This window comes from Dendropsophus ebraccatus, chromosome 4, assembly GCF_027789765.1.
Source record: "Dendropsophus ebraccatus isolate aDenEbr1 chromosome 4, aDenEbr1.pat, whole genome shotgun sequence".
NCBI classification, from domain to species: domain Eukaryota; kingdom Metazoa; phylum Chordata; class Amphibia; order Anura; family Hylidae; genus Dendropsophus; species Dendropsophus ebraccatus.
Window position 1 is genome coordinate 61,796,409 of NC_091457.1, and position 14,288 is coordinate 61,810,696.

A 14,288-nucleotide genomic window follows, 5' to 3' on the forward strand; every position below is an offset into this window, starting at 1 on the left:
TTTCGCTTTTAAAGGGACCAAGGTCGCTCTTAAAGGGACCCATTTTGCTCTTAAAGGTACCTAGGTTGCTCTTAAAGGGACCCATTTTGCCCTTAAAGGGACATATTTCGCTTTTAAAGGGACATATTTTGCTCTTAAAGGGACCCATTTTGCTCTTAAAGGGACATATTTCGCTCTTAAAGGGACCAAGGTTGCTCTTAAAGGGACCGATTTTGCTCTTAAAAGGACATATTTCGCTCTTAAAGGGACCCAGGTCGCTCTTAAATGGACATTTTTTGCTCTTAAAGGGACCAAAGTCGCTCTTAACCTCTTAAGGACATAGGACGTACCGGTACGTCCTATGTCCTCATTAGCACTTCAAAGCGGGGCCGCGCGGCGGCCCCGCTTTGAAGTGCCGCGATCCCGGGTGCCGCGTGTAGCCCGGGACCGCCGCTATTAGCGGGCACGGTCCGATCGCCGTGCCCGCTAATTAGCTAATCGGAGGCAGCTGTCAAAGTTGACAGCTGCCTCCGATTACCGGAGGCAACGTTTCCCTGGTGTCTAGTGGGGGAGATCGCTCCTCCGGGACCTTGTCCCGGAGGAGCGATCTCCGTTACTGATGCCGGCCGGGGACGCGTCCAAGATGGCGCCGTCCTCGGCTCGGCACTCGTTTGTTTGCGGCTGCAGCAGCCGAAAGCAAACGAGTGCCGATCTCATGGATCTCTGCAGCATATCTATGCTGCAGAGATCTCTATGAGAGATCAAAGTGTATATACTAGAAGTCCCCCAGGGGGGCTTCTAGTATATGTGTAAAAAAAAAAAAAAACGTGTTGTTAATAGTAAAAATCCCCCTCCCCTAATAAAAGTCTGAATCACCCCCCTTTCCCCAGGTTTTAAATAAAAGTAAACAAATAAATAAATAAATAAACATGTTTGGTATCGCCGCGTGCGTAATCGCCCGAACTATTAATTAATCACATTCCTGATCTCGTACGGTAAACGGCGTCAGCGCAAAAAAATCCCAAAGTGCAAAATTGCGCATTTTTGGTCGCATCAAATCCAGAAAAAATGTAATAAAAAGCGATCAAAAAGTCGTATATGCGCAATCAAGGTACCGATAGAAAGATCACATCATGGCGCAAAAAATGACACCTCGCACAGCCCCATAGACCAAAGGATAAAAGCGCTATAAGCCTGGGAATGGAGCGATTTTAAGGAATGTATATTGGTTAACAACGGTTTGAATTTTTTACAGGCCATCAGATACAATATAAGTTATACATGTTATATATCGTTTTAATCGTAACGACTTGAGGAACATGCATAACAAGTCAGTTTTACCCCAGGGCGAATGGCGTAAAAACACATTTCCCCCAAATAAAAGAAATGCGTTTTTTTTTTCAATTTCACCACACTTTGAATTTTTTTCTGGTTTCGCAGTGTACTTTATGCAAAAATTCAGCCTGTAATTGCAAAGTACAATTAGTGACGCAAGAAATAAGGGGTCATGTGGGTTTCTAGGTGGAAAAATGCAAGTGCTATGACCTTTTAAACACAAGGAGGAAAAACCGAAAACGTAAAAACGAAAATGGGCCATGTCCTTAAAGGGTTAAAGGGACCCATTTTGCTCTTAAAGGGACATATTTCGCTCTTAAAGGGACCCATTTTGCTCTGAAAGGGACATATTTCGCTCTTAAAGGGACCCAGGTTGCTCTTAAAGGGACCAAGGTCACTCTTAAAGGGACCAATTTATCTCTTAAAGGGACATATTTTGCTCTTAAAGGGACATATTTCGCTTTTAAATGGACCCAGGTCGGTCTTAAAGGGACCCATTTTGCTCTTAAAGGGACATATTTCACTCTTAAAGGGACCAAGGTTGCTCTTAAAGGGACCGATTTTGCTCTTAAAAGGACATATTTCGCTCTTAAAGGGACCCAGGTCGCTCTTAAATGGACATTTTTTGCTCTTAAAGGGACCAAAGTCGCTCTTAAAGGGACCCATTTTGCTCTTAAAGGGACATATTTCGCTCTTAAAGGGACCCATTTTGCTCTTAAAGGGACATATTTCGCTCTTAAAGGGACCAAGGTCGCTCTTAAAGGGACGTATTTCGCTCTTATAGGGACCCAGGTCACTCTTAAAGGGACATATTTCACCCTTAAAGGGACCCAGTTCGAGCATAACGGGTCTCTTTAAGAGCGAAATATTTCCTTTAAAGGGACCCAGATCACTCTTAAAGGGACCCAGGTCGCTCTTAAAGGGACATATTTAGCTCTTAAAGGGACCCATTTACCCCCTCAAGGGACCCAGGTCGCTCTTAAAGGGACCTGGGTCGCTCTTACAGGTACTTAGTTCGCTCTTAAAGGGACCCATTTAGAGCGGCTTGGGTCCCTTTAAGAGCGACTTGGGTACCGTTCCTTTAAGAGCGGCTTGGGTACCGTCCCTTTAAGAGCAGCTTGGATCCCGTACCTGCTACATGGCTGCCTCAGCTCTGCTATTTTACTGACTGACCTCTGCTACTTATAATGGTAAAGATCATTGCTCGGTTACCATGACAATCTTACTCATGTCGGGGAGACAAAATCGTTTAGGACCTTCCATATATTATATCTTCTATTGGCCAATAGTGGACATGTGACTGTGGATCGTGTGATACATTGCATGACGAGACCTTAGAGTTCCTATTGGCTGCTATATTTCAGCTATTTGCATATGTGCTGTGATTGGCTGTCAGCGGTTAGAGTGTGGCCATTATTTGCAATGGGCCATTATTTTCTATGGGAAATTCGGGGTCTTTAAACGTAAATTTCTTAAAAACGACAAATCCGATCGAAACGAAAAATAGATAGCACACCACACACGCAGTTTTCGAAACGCAGTTTGAACGGAGTCTGTGCGCAAAGCGATTCGGGCTGTATTACGCGCAGAAAAATGGCTGGAAGAAGAAACGGAAGAAGAAGAAGAAGAATACGGATTACAATATAGAGCTTTTCAAGCACTATAATAATGAGCTTTGGTTGCTATAAGCAACAAAGGACACTCCTATTATAACACTGCTAGACAGAGTATACCACATTACATCATAAGGCTTATGACATCATAGACACCATATGACATCACACTTGTTATAGAGTATAGAAATCTCTAAACCTGAACCTTGTTTTATTACTTCACAGATTGAAAAGTCTGGACATGAAGCTGTATGAGGAGCAGGACATCTGTTAGGTATTAGAGTGTAAGCTCTTTGGAGCTTCTCATGTACATTGCCTGTACGCGCTCAGGCGGGCGGTGCAGCTAGTGCGTGTGGTGAGAATGTTGGTGGTGTGTGGGCCCTGGTGGGAATGTGACCGCAGGAGCCCCGCGTCTGGCTGTCCATATAGCGTACGCTCTCATTAGCATTGCGCCTCCTGTATAATGGCAGAGTGTCTGTGGTTGGTTAGACTGTACGCGTCTACGAGCAGTGCACCTGATGTACATAGAGAATAAGCTCTGAGGAGAAGGACATGTATTGTATTTTGGAGTGTAGGCTCTTAGGAGCAGGGCTTGTATTGTATATTAGAGCGTAAGCTCTTAGGAGCAGGGCATGTATTTCTCTCCCTCCCCTTTCTCTCTACACAGCAATATGCAGCAGGCCAGATGGATCCAGGGAGATATCGCCACAATCGCCACTTGTGGGGTCAGGAAGGAATTTTTTCCCCCCCCTGAGGTATAACTCTCCAGGGGGGGTTGTTTTGCCTTCCTCTGGATCTTTGGGTTTGGTGGCTCTAGATTCAGGACAATGGTGGAAAGCTGTGAATGACGGCGGTGAGTTTTGTGGTCCCCACCAGGCCTGACCTGAGAGTCACTGTGACCATGTTTAGTGCAATAAAGGCCGGTAATGTTTCATTACAATGTTGCAATAAAAAAAAATTAAACTGATGTTGAGTCCAATCTGTTTTATCTGAAATTCTCCTTACTTGGTGATGGGTGCCCCTCAAAGTGTAATAGACTGCACTGTTGTGTATCAAAAACAAATCATATGTCAACATGCAGACACAAAACAGTAAATGGTGGGATCCGTTTTTGATGATGTTCTAACGTATAGCCATGGTTTGCAGCCACAATGTGTTGCGATCAGCCCCCTTATATATTGCACAGGATTAGTATTATGTGAATGTACTGTCAGGGGGATATGTTCTCATGTGTTCTGCATCCTAGCAATTTACCCATCAGCCCAAGATGGCAGACACAACTGGTTAAAAAGGAAAAAGGAACAATGATTCTTATTAGGGGACACAAGAGCAAATCACTCAACATATGTCAGTACCTTGATCATCGGTTTGTGTGCTCACCCACTATGAACCCAAGAAGATTTGGGAAGCTGTCTGGTCGGTCAGATGCTTAGTCTAAGGCTACGTGCACACGGAGCAAAAGTGGCCTCCCATAGACTGTCATTATGAAAGGGAGGCTGGCGGCATTCCGTGGCGGAGAATTCTGCAGTGCAATTCCGCCACTTTTGCTCTGTGTGCACGTAGCCTAAGCCTAGACAGAATGAACAGTATACATAGTCACATCCACACTGATGGCTCGCCTACTCTGATACATTGTAGCAAACCTTCAGGTGCAGGGGCGTAACTAGAAATGGCTGGGTCCCATAGCAAATTTATAATTGCCCCCCCCCCCTTCTGACTGACCACTAAGCCGTTAAGTGTAGTCATAACTTCATGTGCTGCAAATGATGACAGCTCAAGGGGGGGGGCAGTGTATTGCAGGAGTAGGCCACAGGGCCCCTAATGCGATGGGCCCCATAGAGGCCGCTATGGCTGCTACAGTGGTAGTTACACCCATGGTTCCACAGCTGAAGCTGTTGTGTAGAGGAAAAGGAGCCGCTAGACTTGTGTATGGTGGTGTAGGCGCTAGGCCCTACTCTGCCACTGCCTGTTAATCAATTGGACCACCTGTTATGGGCGTCCCTTTGACTAGGAGGAGGGGATGCCCATGCCAAGTGGTCCAATAGATTCACAGGCAGGGGCAGAGTAGGTGCTTCTTCGAAAGCTTGTAAGTCCCGCGGTTTGGGTGAAATCCGATCCTAAAAAAAAAACTAGCAAATTAACTCCCCAGAGCACCATTAAGCCTGCCCACTAGCTCAGATGCTCACGCCTACTTATGCATATGCATAAGCAGGCAGGCTGGAATATGCATCAGGAGGCACAGGCATCTGAGCAAGATGGCAGGATGAACGGTGCTCTGGGGACTGAGGAACGCTCCTAGTGCTCCGATCTAGTTAATTTGCTTATTTTTATAGAATCGAATTTCACCAAAACCGCGCTGGTAAGAGGATGCAAGGGGCTACAGGAACTATCAGCAGGTTTGTACCCCCCAATAGACATTTCATTAGTGTTAATGTGCTCTAAATGGAGAAAGTTTGGGAGCTGTAGGCCATGTTTAGACTTCTTTCACAGCAACTTATGTCCTAAGAACAAAAGGACCAGGAGGTTAAAATTTAACATGCTTCTCTTACCTGACTTGATGTGTAGGAGAATTAAACAATGGGCAGTGAATAATTTTGCTGGGAACAGCTGGGAAGCCAAAGACTTCCCATCCCTGCATTAGGCAGTCAGCTGGTTCCTTGGATAAACAGTCTCTAATGTAAGATATGGGGGCCTTAAGAGACAGTTTAAAAGATCCAGTTCATATCAATTAAAAATAAAAGTGACCCTCCTTATGCTAGTGATCACAGTTGGTCCATTGGTTTATTGTTCTCCTCCTATGGGACATGCCTAGGTTTAATAAAGACCTGTTCCTGTATTTGGCATGGTGGTCTAAAACCTCCTAATGTATCTAGGAAATATCTGAAGAAAGATTATTTAGGATGAGCTCAAGGTCCCTTCACGGCTGTCAGTTATTTTTCCCACCTGCTGCCCTTCCTCCTTACACATAGGAACGTCTCGCATAGGCAAGCGTTCCTGTGTTCTTTATGGGGAGGGATAAGCTCTTGCTGTGACTTATGTCTTCTGAAACAAAGGGGTCAGCCATATTTTTCTATCACAGGCGACCACTATCAGCACCGATATCATCTTAGGATATTTGGGACAGCCCCAAGCACCTTAGATTGAAGGATAAATTCCTTGCAAGTGGCGGGTTCAGCCTTTTACAGTGTAAGGGCCTATTCACACGTCAGTATATTTTCCAATCCGCAATTTTCAGTTCGTTAGCAATCCACAAATTTCTATCCGTATTGCATCCGTAAATACGGACCCCATAGAGTTGTATTGGGTGTGTCAGTTGAGGAATTTCTGTCCGTACTAGGGCCTGTGCTTTTTTTTTTTTTTGCTGAATGGATTGCAGCCCAGTACACAACACGGATGTGTGTATGGGTCCATTGAAATACATTGGTCCTATTTTTCTGTCCGTAACTGCGGATCCGCAATTGCGGACAGGAACAGGACGTGTGAGTTCTTGTCTGCTGCACTTGTAAAAAAAGACGAGCAGGGTACCATCCTGCCATAGCAATTTGTCTACCTTTTAGTTTTTGCTTGCCCTGCTTGCTGAAACAGCTGAGCATTAAAGTAAAGCAAATGTGTTCTATCATATTGCAGCCACAAAGCATCTCCTATGGCTGCAACTGGATGCTTTCCCAACAAACGGATGTGATATATCATATTAACATGTTCTCTCATTTCACAATCTTCTTCTAGATAAGAACTCCACATCACAATTAAAAGCTCGGTAAATGGTTTCTGTGAAAGTTCTCCACCCTGTACTGTAATGTACAGTTATTGTAATAAGCCAAAAACTTTATTATAACTCCTTTATATAGTACAACCTGACAAGGTGCTAAAAACAGAAAAGTGTCCCCCTCCCCCCCTGTTGTTCCATAAAGTAATGGCCCCAAACCAAATATTAACTTCAAGGATCTGGTAAAATACATATGAGGCTGACAGCAAAATAGCGTATTGTTTTACCAATAAGAACAGGATACAAAGCATTACTAATAAGATCATAAAACCTGTCCCCAATGACATAAGTCACATTATTTAATGATTCTATGAGTATTTTGCAATATTTGCTTGCAACAAATGTGTCATTGAAGTGTCGTAAATCAATGCACTTAATAAAGAGATATTACATTTCCTCCATTGTCCTGTTGTGTGTGTATAGGTGCACAGTTATTGAGAAGCCCACAGCAGACAGTTTTATGTTACTAATCCTAATAAAACACTTGGTATCCCTGCATTGATTGACTCCTCCCAAAATACATCATTTTCATGTGAAGCTGCTATTTACATTTATTTAAGATTTATCTGTAGACCTATTTTATATTTAGATATGTCAAGGCTGGAATCTCACATGCACTTTTCAATGCCGTTTTTTAAGCCAAAGGCCCCGTTCCCACTGAGCAAAGCTAGCGGAATTCCGCGACGGAATTGTCCGCCGCGGAATGCCGTTAGCCTCCCGCTCATAATGGGAGTCTATGGGAGGCGCGCGCTGCTGCTCTATACGCGCTGAAGAATGAACATGTTCATTCTTCAGCGCGGACAGGGCAGGAGCGCGCGCCTCCCATAGAGTCCCATTATGAGCGGGAGGCTAACGGCATTCCGCGGCGGACAATTCCGTCGCGGAATTCCGCTAGCTTTGCTCAGTGGGAACGGGGCCTTTGGCTTAAAGTGTCTCCAAAAGGTTAGAAAACTATAATGTTAAAGAGTCAGTAACGTTTCATCATACTTTACATCAGTGCTTCTCAATTTCAGTCCTCATGGCCCACCAACAAGTCATGTTTTGAGGATATCCAATACAAAGGATAACACCTGAATTATATCACCTGTGAAATACTAAGGAATTCCTCAAAACATGACCTGTTGGTGGGCCATGAGGACTGGAATTGAGAAGCAGTGCCCAAAGAGAGAGGGGAGTGGTCCCATGTCGGCCATCTTAATGAGAAACTCACCACAGCGCTGGGCAGTACAGCCTGGGGGAGGGGAGTCTGATGTTAGCTCTATGAGGTACACTGGAGGCTGCTGTCAGTGAGTGCAGTTACTAATACTGAACACTGAACTATTTTACTATAAGGGTACAAACCCAGATACGCAGCAGATTTGATGGTGCAGATTTGATGCTGTGTTCAGTTATTTAGATCTAATCTGCTGCGTATCTGCTGTGTATCGCAGCAGAAAATACGCTGCGTATATGGTGTGTGTGTTTGTACCCTTAAGGGTATAAACCCACACACCGTATACACAGCGTATTTACTGCTGCGATACGCAGCGAATACGCAGCAAAAACGCAACAAATACGCAACAAAAACGCAGCAGATTAGATCTAAATAACTGAACTCAGCATTAAATCTTCACCATCAAACTGCTGCGTATTTGCTGCGTATTTGTTGCGTATTTGTTGCGTATTTGCTGCGTATACGGTGTGTGGGTTTGTACCCTTAGGGTATAAACCCACACACCGTATACGCAGCAGATTAGATCTCAATAACTGAACACAGCATAAAATCTGCTGCATATCTGCTGCGTATCTGCTGCGTATACGGTGTGTGTGTTTGTACCCCAAAGTGGCTAAACACTTTTAGGCATTTGAGTTGAATAAGTTAAAAAATGATCCATCATAATAAGTCAGAGACTCCTTGATATGAGTATATTTAGCTCCTTACTGGGAGCACCTTCTGTACGATATGTAGTTCTATAAATGGAGCCTTAGAATATACACACGCAGTATATTTTTAGGAACTGCTCCCTTTAAACATCTGTATTATTCAGCGTCTTTATCTCAACCGTTCACTTTGAACAAGGGGTGGTACTGTATTTTTCATGTATAGTTTAATTGCATAGGGGAGAACAATAAGCAGTTAATTTTTCCAAAGGAAACATGATCTGGACTCCTTGACACATTTCAGTCCTACACTATGGGCCAGTGTTTGAGTTACACCCTTCTGTGTCTGATACAAGGTCAGAGGTATCCTATTGTATTGCAGTATAACTTTTCAACAACGTCAACTTCTGCTGACTGTATTCAAAAATAGGACAACTCCAACCACACCTTAACCCACCAAGCAGCACACTGTACTGGGAAATCCTCCTCTCTATTTTATATTATATATTCTCCAGTAATAAATAGTTGGTGCAGAATAGGCTGGTAAATATGAAAGACCTGCACACCATTCTAGTGAATGCGCTACAGTATCAGGCACAGCCATTACAACATTTCTGCTCAAGTGCTTTTCTAGGGACACTGGGGGAGATTTATCAAACTGGTATAAAGTGAAACTGGCTCAGTTGCCCCTAGCAACCAATCAGATTCCACCTTTCATCTTTCAAATGAGTCTGTGATGAAAGAAAGGTGGAATCTGATTGGTTGCTAGGGGAAACTGAGCCAGTTTCACTTTGACAAATCTTTTCAGATTAACAGAGAAGGCAGTCATGTGACTGATGGACACATTGAGCCGTGACTCTGTACTGGCTGGACTTCCTGTGTTTAGTCTCTGTTTTTCATCCAGCACAAGTCAGAAAATCTGCCTTCAGGAGACTGAACCTGGATACAAGTAAGTATAACTTTGTTTTACACAAAAAAAAAAATAAATAAATAATGAAAGTAAATTGTAAACTTGCTTTATATCACATCTACTGTTGATTTAGATTTTGAAAGCTATAATGACAGTGACCTTTTAAGTATCATAACAAAAAAAAAAACATTTTTGACCTTATAGGTCTATGGAGCTGGTGTCATGTACTGAGAAGGAAATTGCAGGGAGTCAGGAGGAGAAGAGCTAAGGAGCGCACTTCTTCTGGCTACATCACAAGATCAGCGATCAAGGTCTGAATACTGTAAGGGGTCATTCACACATCCGCAGAAAACTGTCCGTGCACAGACAGTGTTCTGCAGACCAAACCTTTCATGCTGTGAGTTGCGCAGTGAAATGCGCTGAAATATTCTGTACTGTCATAGGCTGCCTACTTAACCCATCAGCTGCCAAACAAATCCATTACTTGCCTGTGCTCCCGCTTGCTTCTCCTGCTCTTAGGTCAATGATGTCAGACTCAACCAACCAGTGGTTGTGGCGGGACAGCGCACTGATCTGCTGACATCAGCCTACAGCCTTATTCCCTTATTCCGTGTAATGAAGCAGCCGCTTATTCATGCACTTATTCATACAGTTTCTCTGCTCCCAGCATCATAGCGGAGATGCTGCTGTGTGGAGGGGATTCCACTACAGGCCTTTCACATCCGTGTTATCTGTGAAACACAGAACATGGGAATAAGGTCTTAGTGTTAAGAAGCCCATAGGCTGTTTCCATGTTTTCCACTGGTAATCAAATGCAGAGCGTTTAGGTTCCAACGAACCCGAGCGCGCATGAGGTTCACCCATTTCTATTGGAAGCATAGGTGGAGATTTATCAAAGGGTGTAAAATATACACTGGTGTAAACTGCCCACAGCAACCAATTACAGCTCAGCTTTGAGCTCTTGTAAAGTGAAAAAGGATCTGTGATTGGTTGCTGCGGGCAGTTTACACCAATGTATATTTTACACCCTGTGATAAATCTGAGCCATAGTTTCCACTGTATTCAGAACGCATTGCAGACACATATGAGGATATGTACTCAGCTGTTTTGGGCTATGTTCACATGCAGTATTAGACCGGCCATTCCGTGACCTGGCCGGGTCACAGAATGGCCGATCTTTGAAAAGATCAGTACCGGCCGGATGATCTTTCGGGCCGCAGAGTTCTGATGCGGATGCATCCGTGCGTGCCCGCATCAGAACTCCCCACTGCACACTATGGAGCTTGCGGCCGCAGCTGCTCGCTCGCTCCACCACTATTCAATGAATAGCAACCGCAGAAAACTGACATGTCAGTTCTTTGCGGCGCCGCGAGGGATCCCGGCCGGAGCGTATACTATGTGTATACACTCTGGCCGAGATCCCATAGAGGGCTATGTAATGTATATTTCTGTAATAATCATGGCCGCTGTACAACGCCCGTGATTTTACGAATATATACGTTGTGTGAACATAGCCTAACAAAACAAAACATCTAAATACAGTTTTAAATGAAAATACAGTTGTATGTTTACCTCTAAATTACAGCTGTATTTAGCTTTTACATAACTATATTTAGGCATAGCTTTAGCATGTTTCATTATACCACCTGTGTTAAGGTGTAATTTGCACCAATATTTGCGTCAAACATTTTTGCAGGATTTTTTATTTATTTTTTTTTGCAGGATTTTACTAAATGAATCAAGTTTTGCAGCCTTGTCTGGGCCACCTCTCTTTTGTGTAGAAAAATGAAAATAATTACATAAAATGCATAACGCTCATACAGTGACAAGTTGTGGCAATCTACTTCATAAATGTTAGTTTTGGCGCAGCAGCCTTAGTAAATTTAGGCCGTATTAGCAATGTTCAAGTGTAACATAGGAGCAATGTTCCCAGCTATAACATAGGACACATAGGAGCAATGTTCCCAGCTATAACATAGGACACATAGGAGCAATGTTCCCAGCTATAACATAGGACACATAGGAGCAATGTTCCCAGCTATAACATTAGGAGCAATGTTCCCAGCTATAAGATAGGACACATAGGAGCAATGTTCCCAGCTATAAGATAGGACACATAGGAGCAATGTTCCCAGCTATAACATAGGACACATAGAAGCAATGTTCCCAGCTATAACATAGGAGCAATGTTCCCAGCTATAACATAGGACACATAGGAGCAATGTTCCCAGCTATAACATAGGACACATAGGAGCAATGTTCCCAGCTATAACATAGGACACATAGGAGCAATGTTCCCAGCTATAACATTAGGAGCAATGTTCCCAGCTATAAGATAGGACACATAGGAGCAATGTTCCCAGCTATAAGATAGGACACATAGGAGCAATGTTCCCAGCTATAACATAGGACACATAGAAGCAATGTTCCCAGCTATAACATAGGAGCAATGTTCCCAGCTATAACATAGGACACATAGGAGCAATGTTCCCAGCTATAACATAGGACACATAGGAGCAATGTTCCCAGCTATAACATTAGGAGCAATGTTCCCAGCTATAAGATAGGACACATAGGAGCAATGTTCCCAGCTATAAGATAGGACACATAGGAGCAATGTTCCCAGCTATAACATAGGACACATAGGAGCAATGTTCCCAGCTATAACATAGGAGCAATGTTCCCAGCTATAACATAGGACACATAGGAGCAATGTTCCCAGCTATAACATAGGACACATAGGAGCAATGTTCCCAGCTATAACATAGGAGCAATGTTCCCAGCTATAACATAGGACACATAGGAGCAATGTTCCCAGCTATAACATAGGACACATAGGAGCAATGTTCCCAGCTATAACATAGGACACATAGGAGCAATGTTCCCAGCTATAACATAGGACACATAGGAGCAATGTTCCCAGCTATAACATAGGAGCAATGTTCCCAGCTATAACATAGGACACATAGGAGCAATGTTCCCAGCTATAACATAGGACACATAGGAGCAATGTTCCCAGCTATAACATAGGACACATAGGAGCAATGTTCCCAGCTATAACATAGGACACATAGGAGCAATGTTCCCAGCTATAACATAGGACACATAGGAGCAATGTTCCCAGCTATAACATAGGAGCAATGTTCCCAGCTATAACATAGGACACATAGGAGCAATGTTCCCAGCTATAACATAGGACACATAGGAGCAATGTTCCCAGCTATAACATAGGACACATAGGAGCAATGTTCCCAGCTATAACATAGGACACATAGGAGCAATGTTCCCAGCTATAACATAGGACACATAGGAGCAATGTTCCCAGCTATAACATAGGACACATAGGAGCAATGTTCCCAGCTATAACATAGGACACATAGGAGCAATGTTCCCAGCTATAACATAGGGCATAGGAGAGCAATGGTCCCAGCTATATCACATCCTAGCACCTACAGAACATAATGCTATTGCCTTGCTATGGCTGCAGTGACAGCTCCCATCAGTCACCCACATGAGAGGCGTATAGCCCCGGGTGCAGTGTGCTCACCTGTACGGGGAGGACCCGGCTGTATACGGGGAGGACCCGCCTGGCGGCACACACAGGTGAGGGCACGGTCCTGGCCCCGGGCACCAGCGGCCTCTGTGCGGTGCAGGTACTCGCTGTCCCCGGTGGCCGCTCGTCAGGCTGCCCGGTCCCGCCGCCGTGTGAGATGGAGCCCCGCCGCCCTGTGACAGGGAAATCACAGCCGAGTGTGTGGGCGGGAGAGGGCCGGTGTGCGGGGAGTGCACGGCACCGCAGCATGTCCCGTCTTATTCAGAGGGAGAATGCACGGGGACTTTTCCTGGCCGCATATTAGGTGTGTGATACACCTGCCTGTAATACTGTCATTTATAGCTGTATCACCGCAGTATCACTGAGCCCCAGTCACACAGTGCGGCCACAGGGCTACTGTTACCTACTGAGGGAATGGGAATCAACATTTGCATGTAAATCATCCCCTGGCCATAGAATTAGCAACATTGTACACATCAGTCATCTCTGTCTGCAGTTGCAGATAATATGGGATCTAATCTATGGGCCAGCGAACAAGACCATGAATTCCACAGTCCATGCATTAGTCTTGGTTCTGGACCCCCCTAATAACAGGACATGCACTTATACAGGCCAGGCTCCCCCACCATAGGCCTCCTTTACATGTGCACCATGGGTGACTGAGGGCAGCCCATGGGTGATACTTTTTGGCTTGTCCGTACATTCCACAAAACCAATGCCAATGTATGTATGAGGCCTAAAGCTTCCTGATCCTCGTTCTCCGCTTGCTGCCGGTGCTACTACAAACACTGACAGCAAGTGGGTAAGGGCGGGGGGAGTTGCGGGGGGGGGGGGCTCCCCGGCTGCCCAGACAATCGTTAGATCATTCCGGGAGCCCATAGGTGATAGCAGCGGTCTTTTGCAACCGCTCCGACTACACAGGTCGACTGTAGCAGATCGTTGCTATCCTAGTCGTTAGTCTGCTGATCATTGCCTTTTATTACACAAAGCGATTATCAACCGTAATGGCGATAATCATCCAAATACAATTATTGCTGTACTTTTAGGCTGGGTTCACACACAGTATATTTCAGGCAGTATTTGGTCCTCATGTTAGGTCCTCATAGCAACCAAAACCAGGAGTGGATTGAAAACACAGAAAGGCTATGATCACACAATGTTGTAATTAAGTGGGTGGCCGTTATTTAATGGCAAATATTTGCTGTTATATTAAAACAACGGCTGTTATATTGAAATAATGGCAGTTATTTACCGTTATATGGCGGCCATCCA

The 14,288-nt window shown here is 44.4% G+C and overlaps 1 protein-coding gene across 1 annotated transcript in view; it reads right to left on the reverse strand.

The window, feature by feature from the left end:
- The window catches only part of ADCY7 (adenylate cyclase 7), a 112,696-nt gene extending 99,422 nt beyond the window's left edge, over positions 1 to 13,274 (reverse strand). Inside the window, exon 1 of the mRNA XM_069965939.1 lies at positions 13,011 to 13,274. The gene's annotated coding sequence lies outside the window, so the exon portion shown is untranslated. The remainder of the gene's footprint in view (positions 1 to 13,010) is intronic.
- Between the last annotated feature and the right edge of the window lie 1,014 nt (positions 13,275 to 14,288).